Here is a 6,000-nt window from a genome sequence, read left to right as displayed (position 1 = left end):
GTTCAGAAACCCATGCCTTTGCCTCCTAAACCATCCAAGAAAAAGGATGATGAGGATTTTGAGCGCTTTGCTGAAATGATTAGACCTATCTTTTGCGTATGCGATTAACTGATATGCTCAAAATGAATCCTTATGCTAAGTACATGAAAGATATTGTTACTAATAGAAGAAACATACTGGAAGCTAAAATTTCCACCATGCTTGCTAATTATACTTTTTACGGTGGAATACCTAAGAAACTTGGAGATCCAGGAGTACCAACTATACCATGCTACATTAAAAGAAACTATGTTAAAACTGCTTTATGTGATCTTGGAGCCGGTGTTAGTGTTATGCCTCTCTCTTTATATCGTAGACTTGATTTGAATAAGTTGACACCTACTGAAATATCTTTGCAAATGGCTGATAAATCAACTGCTATACCTGTCGGTATTTATGAGGATGTGCCTGTTGTGGTTGCAAACGTTACTATTTTAACGGACTTTGTTATCCTTGATATTCCCGAGGACGATAGTATCTCTATTATTCTTGGAAGACCCTTTTTGAATACTGCAGGGGTGGTTATTGATTGCACCAAAGGCAATGTCACTTTTCATGTTAATGGCAATGAGCATACGGTACACTTCCCGAGGAAACAACCTCAAGTTCATAGTATAAACTCTATTGGAAAAATTCCATCGATTATTTTTGGAGGTTTTGAATTTCCTCTTCCTACAGTCAAGAAGAAATATGATATTCTTATTGTTGGGGATGTGCATATCCCCGTTGAGGTAACCTAGTGTTATTCGAAAATTCTCCGGTTCCATGTTATTCGGAATGAGTTTGTTAACAAGACCTGATCAACCTTGTTAGTGGATTCCTATTGATGAGCATGAGATGGATGAATTTAGAAAACACAACTCTCTATACCCTCTTTTTACTTTCTGTTATTTAGTTGAAATAAAGCAAAAATAGTATATTCTGTCTATTTTCTGAATTATCCATGCAATAAAAAATACCCCAAAAATAAAAGTTCTCCAAATGCCCTGAAAATTAAATATGATTTTTTCTAGAATATTTTAGAATATCTGGCACTGAGAACATAGCAGGGGGAGAAAGCACCTGGCCATGAGGGTGGAGGGCGCGCCCCCTGCCTCGTGGGCCCATGGTGGCTCCCCTCCACTTATTCCAGCTACCACACACTCCTTCCTCCCACAAACATCACTAACCAGCTCAAACCCGAGTCCAAGCTCATTTTGCTGCCATTTTCGATCTCCTTGCTCAAAGCTCCATTCAAAAAACTGCTTTGGGGGATTGGTCCTTGGTATGTGACTCCTCCAATGGTCCAATTAGTTTTTGTTCTAGTGCTTTATTCATTGCATATTTTTGCTGCTTAGGTGACCCTGTTCTTGAGCTTGCATGGCAAATTTATGTGGTTAAAAGTAGTTTTGATGCATGATATTGCCTCTAGGAACTTGTAGGAGTAGTTGCTATCAATATTGTTGAGTTTGGTTCACTTTAATTTTGAAGTTACTAAAATTTCAGAAATTTTTCAGAGGAAGAAATATGTTTAGGAAAATGTACCAAGGTGGTCCTTCAAGGAAGCAAGGACCCAGGCTCGCAATACGCGATGCCGACGATGAACCACCGAGGGAAGCTCAAGTGCAGGCTTGTGAATGGCCTTCAGAGGACTTTATGGACCGAGCAGGAATCAAGGAAGAATTTAACGCATATGTGCATAATGCTGATCTTGAGAGCTTCGAGGCAGCTAAGTGCCGCCAGTACCACTATCTCACTGATTCCTTTGTGAGAAGGTTTGAATTTTCATCATCACACAATTCTCAAACTGTCCTATTTGATCTTTATGAAAATTCTTATACTATGAACTTAGAGGATTTTAATACTGCTTGCAAACTTCCACAATGGGGCAGCACTAGTGAACCTCACAAATCTGAGTTTAGAGATTTTCTTGCTAGTATAACTATGGGGGAATCTAGAGATATAACACAAGGTACCATAGGGAGCATTCATTTTCTTGCTATACATTATTTTGCTCTCTTCATAGGTAGGTGCATAAATGGTAAGGATGAAGCATGTCACATGTGTGTCCTTGACCTCAGTGTTCTCAGGAGTGCTGTATTAAGATATAAACATTATAATTTGAGAGCCATTGTTGCACGTAGGTTGCATAATAATAGATTTAATGGAGATTTCTTTGGTGGAATTTATGCAACCTGTCTAGCTAATTTTCTTGATATACCCATACGTGGGTATAATATTGAGTTCCCTCATATTTATTTAGATTATGAGGCCATGGTTCGTCATCAGTTTGTTGAGAGGAATGATCAGTTCCTCCACTACCGACTAATCTTTGACAGATGACGCACCGATCACGTCGCTCTCCCTGCTCCTGATTTCTTTGATTCGGGCAAAAGGGAGATATATTATAACCAGGGAGGAGGCGGACGAGTATAAGAGGAGGACGGAGACGGCCCGTCTCCAAGCGGCAGCTCATGAGGCAATAGCTGCTGCATCTCAGTACGACCCCAGCTACAACTTTGGATATCCGCCAGGCCAGCCGTGGCCATAGACCAACTTAGGCCAAAAGCCTAAGCTTGGGGGAGTACGTATTTCTCACCGACATTACATTTATGTTCACTCACTCATTGCTAGTTGTCGGTGCTCAAACTTTTTCATTGCATCATCCATGCTAGTTTATTTTCCTTTTTATACTTTCTTCTTGTGTGTTTGATAAATCTTAAGAAAAACAAAAAAATAGTTGCAGCTTTTAATTAGTTTAATTTCCATGCTTGTAGTAGTAATTAAAAAGGAAACCCAAAAAGATTTCTCGTTCTTCTTTTGCTTGTTGGGAGCTTTCCCGTGTAAATAGTTTTATTTCTTTTCTTGTTCTTTGGGGGTCGAGAGGAGAAGACCATAATGAAAATGTTAAAGTGGCTCTCATATGCATTATTGTTGATCTAACAAAGAGCCCATATTACCTTGTCTTCTCTATTGAATTGAATGCTTGCAGATTCCAGCTTAGTCCAATGCATGTGCACTATTATTATTATCCATACTATTCGGTCGTGCAAGTGAAAGGCAATAATGATGATTATATGATGAACTTATTGAGATGAGAAAAGCTGGTATGAACTCGATCTCTCTTGTTTTTGTAAATATGATTAGTTCATCGTTCCTGATTCAGCCTATTATGAATAAACATGTTTGCAATGACAATTAGAGATTATAGTTGCTTATTCCATGCTTAATTAGCTAGGAGCTTATAATGGTTTACCTTGTGTGCCAACATGCTATTAAAATGGTTGTGATGTGGTATGATAGGGTGGTATCCTCTTTTGAACGATTTGAGTGGCTTGACTTGGCACATGTTCACGCATGTAGTTGAAACAAAATCAACATAGCCTCTATGATATTTATGTTCATGGTGCATTATATCCTACTCATGATTGCATTCGGTGTCGATTAATTTTAATGCATGTTCATGATTGTTGTCGCTCTCTAGCTGGTCACTTTCCAGTCTTTTGCTAGCCTTCACCTATACTAAGCGGGAATACTACTTGTGCATCCAATTCCATAAACCCCAAAGTTATTCCATATGAGTCCACCATACCTACCTATATACGGTATCTACCTGCCGTTCCAAGTAAATTTGTATGTGCCAAACTCTAAACCTTCAAATAAACATTCTGTTTTGTATGCTCGAATAGCTCATGTATCAACTAGGGTTGTCCGTATATTCCATGTTAGGCGGGTTATTCTCAAGAGGAGTGGACTCCGCTCCTCACTCACGAGAAAATGGCTGGTCACCGGGATGCCTAGTCCCATGCTTTATGCAAATTAAATCAAAATAATTGCAAACAAAACTCCCCCGTGATTGTTGTTAGTTGGAGGCACTCGTTGTTTCGAGCAAGCCATGGATTGATGCTTGTTGGTGGAGGGGGAGTATAAACTTTACCATTCTGTTTGGGAACCGCCTATAATATGTGTAGCATGGAAGATATCATCATCTCTTGGTTGTTATGTTGACAATGAAAATATACCGCTCAAAATATTATTCATATGTATTTCAAAACCGAGCTCTGGCACCTCTACAAATCCCTGCTTCCCTCTGCGAAGGGCCTATCTATTTAGTTTTATGCTGAGTCATCATCCTCTTATTAAAAAGCACCAGATGGAGAGCACCGCTGTCATTTGCAATCATTATTGTTAGTTTACATTGAGTATGACTTGACTGGATCTCTCTTACCATGAATTACAATGTCTAGTCAGTCCTTAATCTTTAAAGGTGCTCTCCATTTATGTTTTTCGGTCTCGGAAAGGGCTAGCGAGATACCATCATGTTATATCATATCATGATTGTTTTGAGAAAGTGTTGTCATCCAAGATTTATTATTATTGCTCGCTAGTTCATTATGTCATTGATATGAGAAACATGAGACCTAAATGTTATTGTGAATATGGTTAGTTCATTATCTTTGCTGAAAACTTGGATGCTGGCTTCACATATTTACAACAACAAGAGCAAACAGAGTTTGTTGAAATTTTTCTTTATCACTTTTAGTTTATCAACTGAATTACTTGAGGACAAGCAAAGGTTTAAGCTTGGGGGAGTTGATATGTCTCCGTCATATATACTTTTCCAAACACTTTTGCCCTTATTTTGGACTCTAACTTGCATGATTTGAATGGAACTAGGCTTGCCATGGTGTTATTTTGGAATATATAAAATAACACCATGGCAAGCCCTAAACTCTCTCGGGAGGGCTGATCTGGAGTCCGTTCGAGGCTCCGGAGAGGGGAATCCGTCGCCATCGTCATTATCAACCGTCGTCCATCACCAATTTCATGATGCTCACCGCCGTGCGTGAGTAATTCCATCGTAGGCTTGCTGGACGGTGATGGGTTGTATGAGATTTATCATGTAATCGAGGTAGTTTTGTTAGGGTTTGATCCCTAGTATCCACTATGTTCTGAGATTGATGTTGCTATGACTTTGTTATGCTTAATGCTTGTCACTAGGGCCTGAGTGCCATGATTTCAGATATGAACCTATTATGTTTTCATCAATATATGAGAGTTCTTGATCCTATCTTGCAAGTTTATAATCACCTACTATGTGTTATGATCCGGCAACCCCGAAGTGACAATAATTGAGACCATTCCCGGTGATGACCGTAGTTTGAGGAGTTCATGTATTCACTATGTGTTAATGCTTTGGTCCGGTACTCTATTAAAAGGAGGCCTTAATATCCCTTAGTTTCCAATAGGACCCCGCTGCCACGGGAGGGTAGAACAAAAGATGTCATGCAAGTTCTTTTCCATAAGCATGTATGACTATATTCGGAATACATGCCTACATTACATTGATGAACTGGAGCTAGTTCTGTGTCACCCTAGGTTATGACTGTTACATGATGAACCGCATCCGGCATAATTCTCTATCACCAATCCATTGCCTACGAGCTTTCCAGATATTGTTCTTCGCTTATTTACTTTTCCGTTGCTATTGTTATCATCACTACAAAACACCAAAAATATTACTTTTGCTACCGTTACCTTTTACCACCGTTACCACTACTATCATATTACTTTGCTACTAAATACCTTGCTGCAGATATTAAGTTTCCAGGTGTGATTGAATTGACAACTCAGCTGCTAATACTTGAGAATATTCTTTGGCTCCCCTTTTGTTGAATCAATAAATTTGGGTTGAATACTCTACCCTCGAAAACTGTTGCGACCCCCTATACTTGTGGGTTATCAGCCACCGTGGTGACCGCGAGCTGGAACCGTTAGCGTTTTTTCCTACAAGCATGGTGACCGTTAGCTGGGAGCGGGCGGGGGGTGACGTTGCAACCGCGACGACTGCGCTGGAACAGGGCAACACGAATGCTGGAACTGTGCGGCAAAATGCTGGAACTAGAATTGACGACCTCTAATCGTCCAATTTTTTTGCTGGAATCACCAGCCAGATTTGCTGGAACTATCATTGTTCAGAGC

This window comes from Triticum urartu, chromosome 4A (genome assembly GCF_056163025.1).
Source record: "Triticum urartu cultivar PI428250 chromosome 4A, HENAU_Tu73, whole genome shotgun sequence".
Classification (NCBI taxonomy): Eukaryota; Viridiplantae; Streptophyta; class Magnoliopsida; order Poales; family Poaceae; genus Triticum; species Triticum urartu.
Note: the sequence above shows the minus strand (reverse complement) of the source record.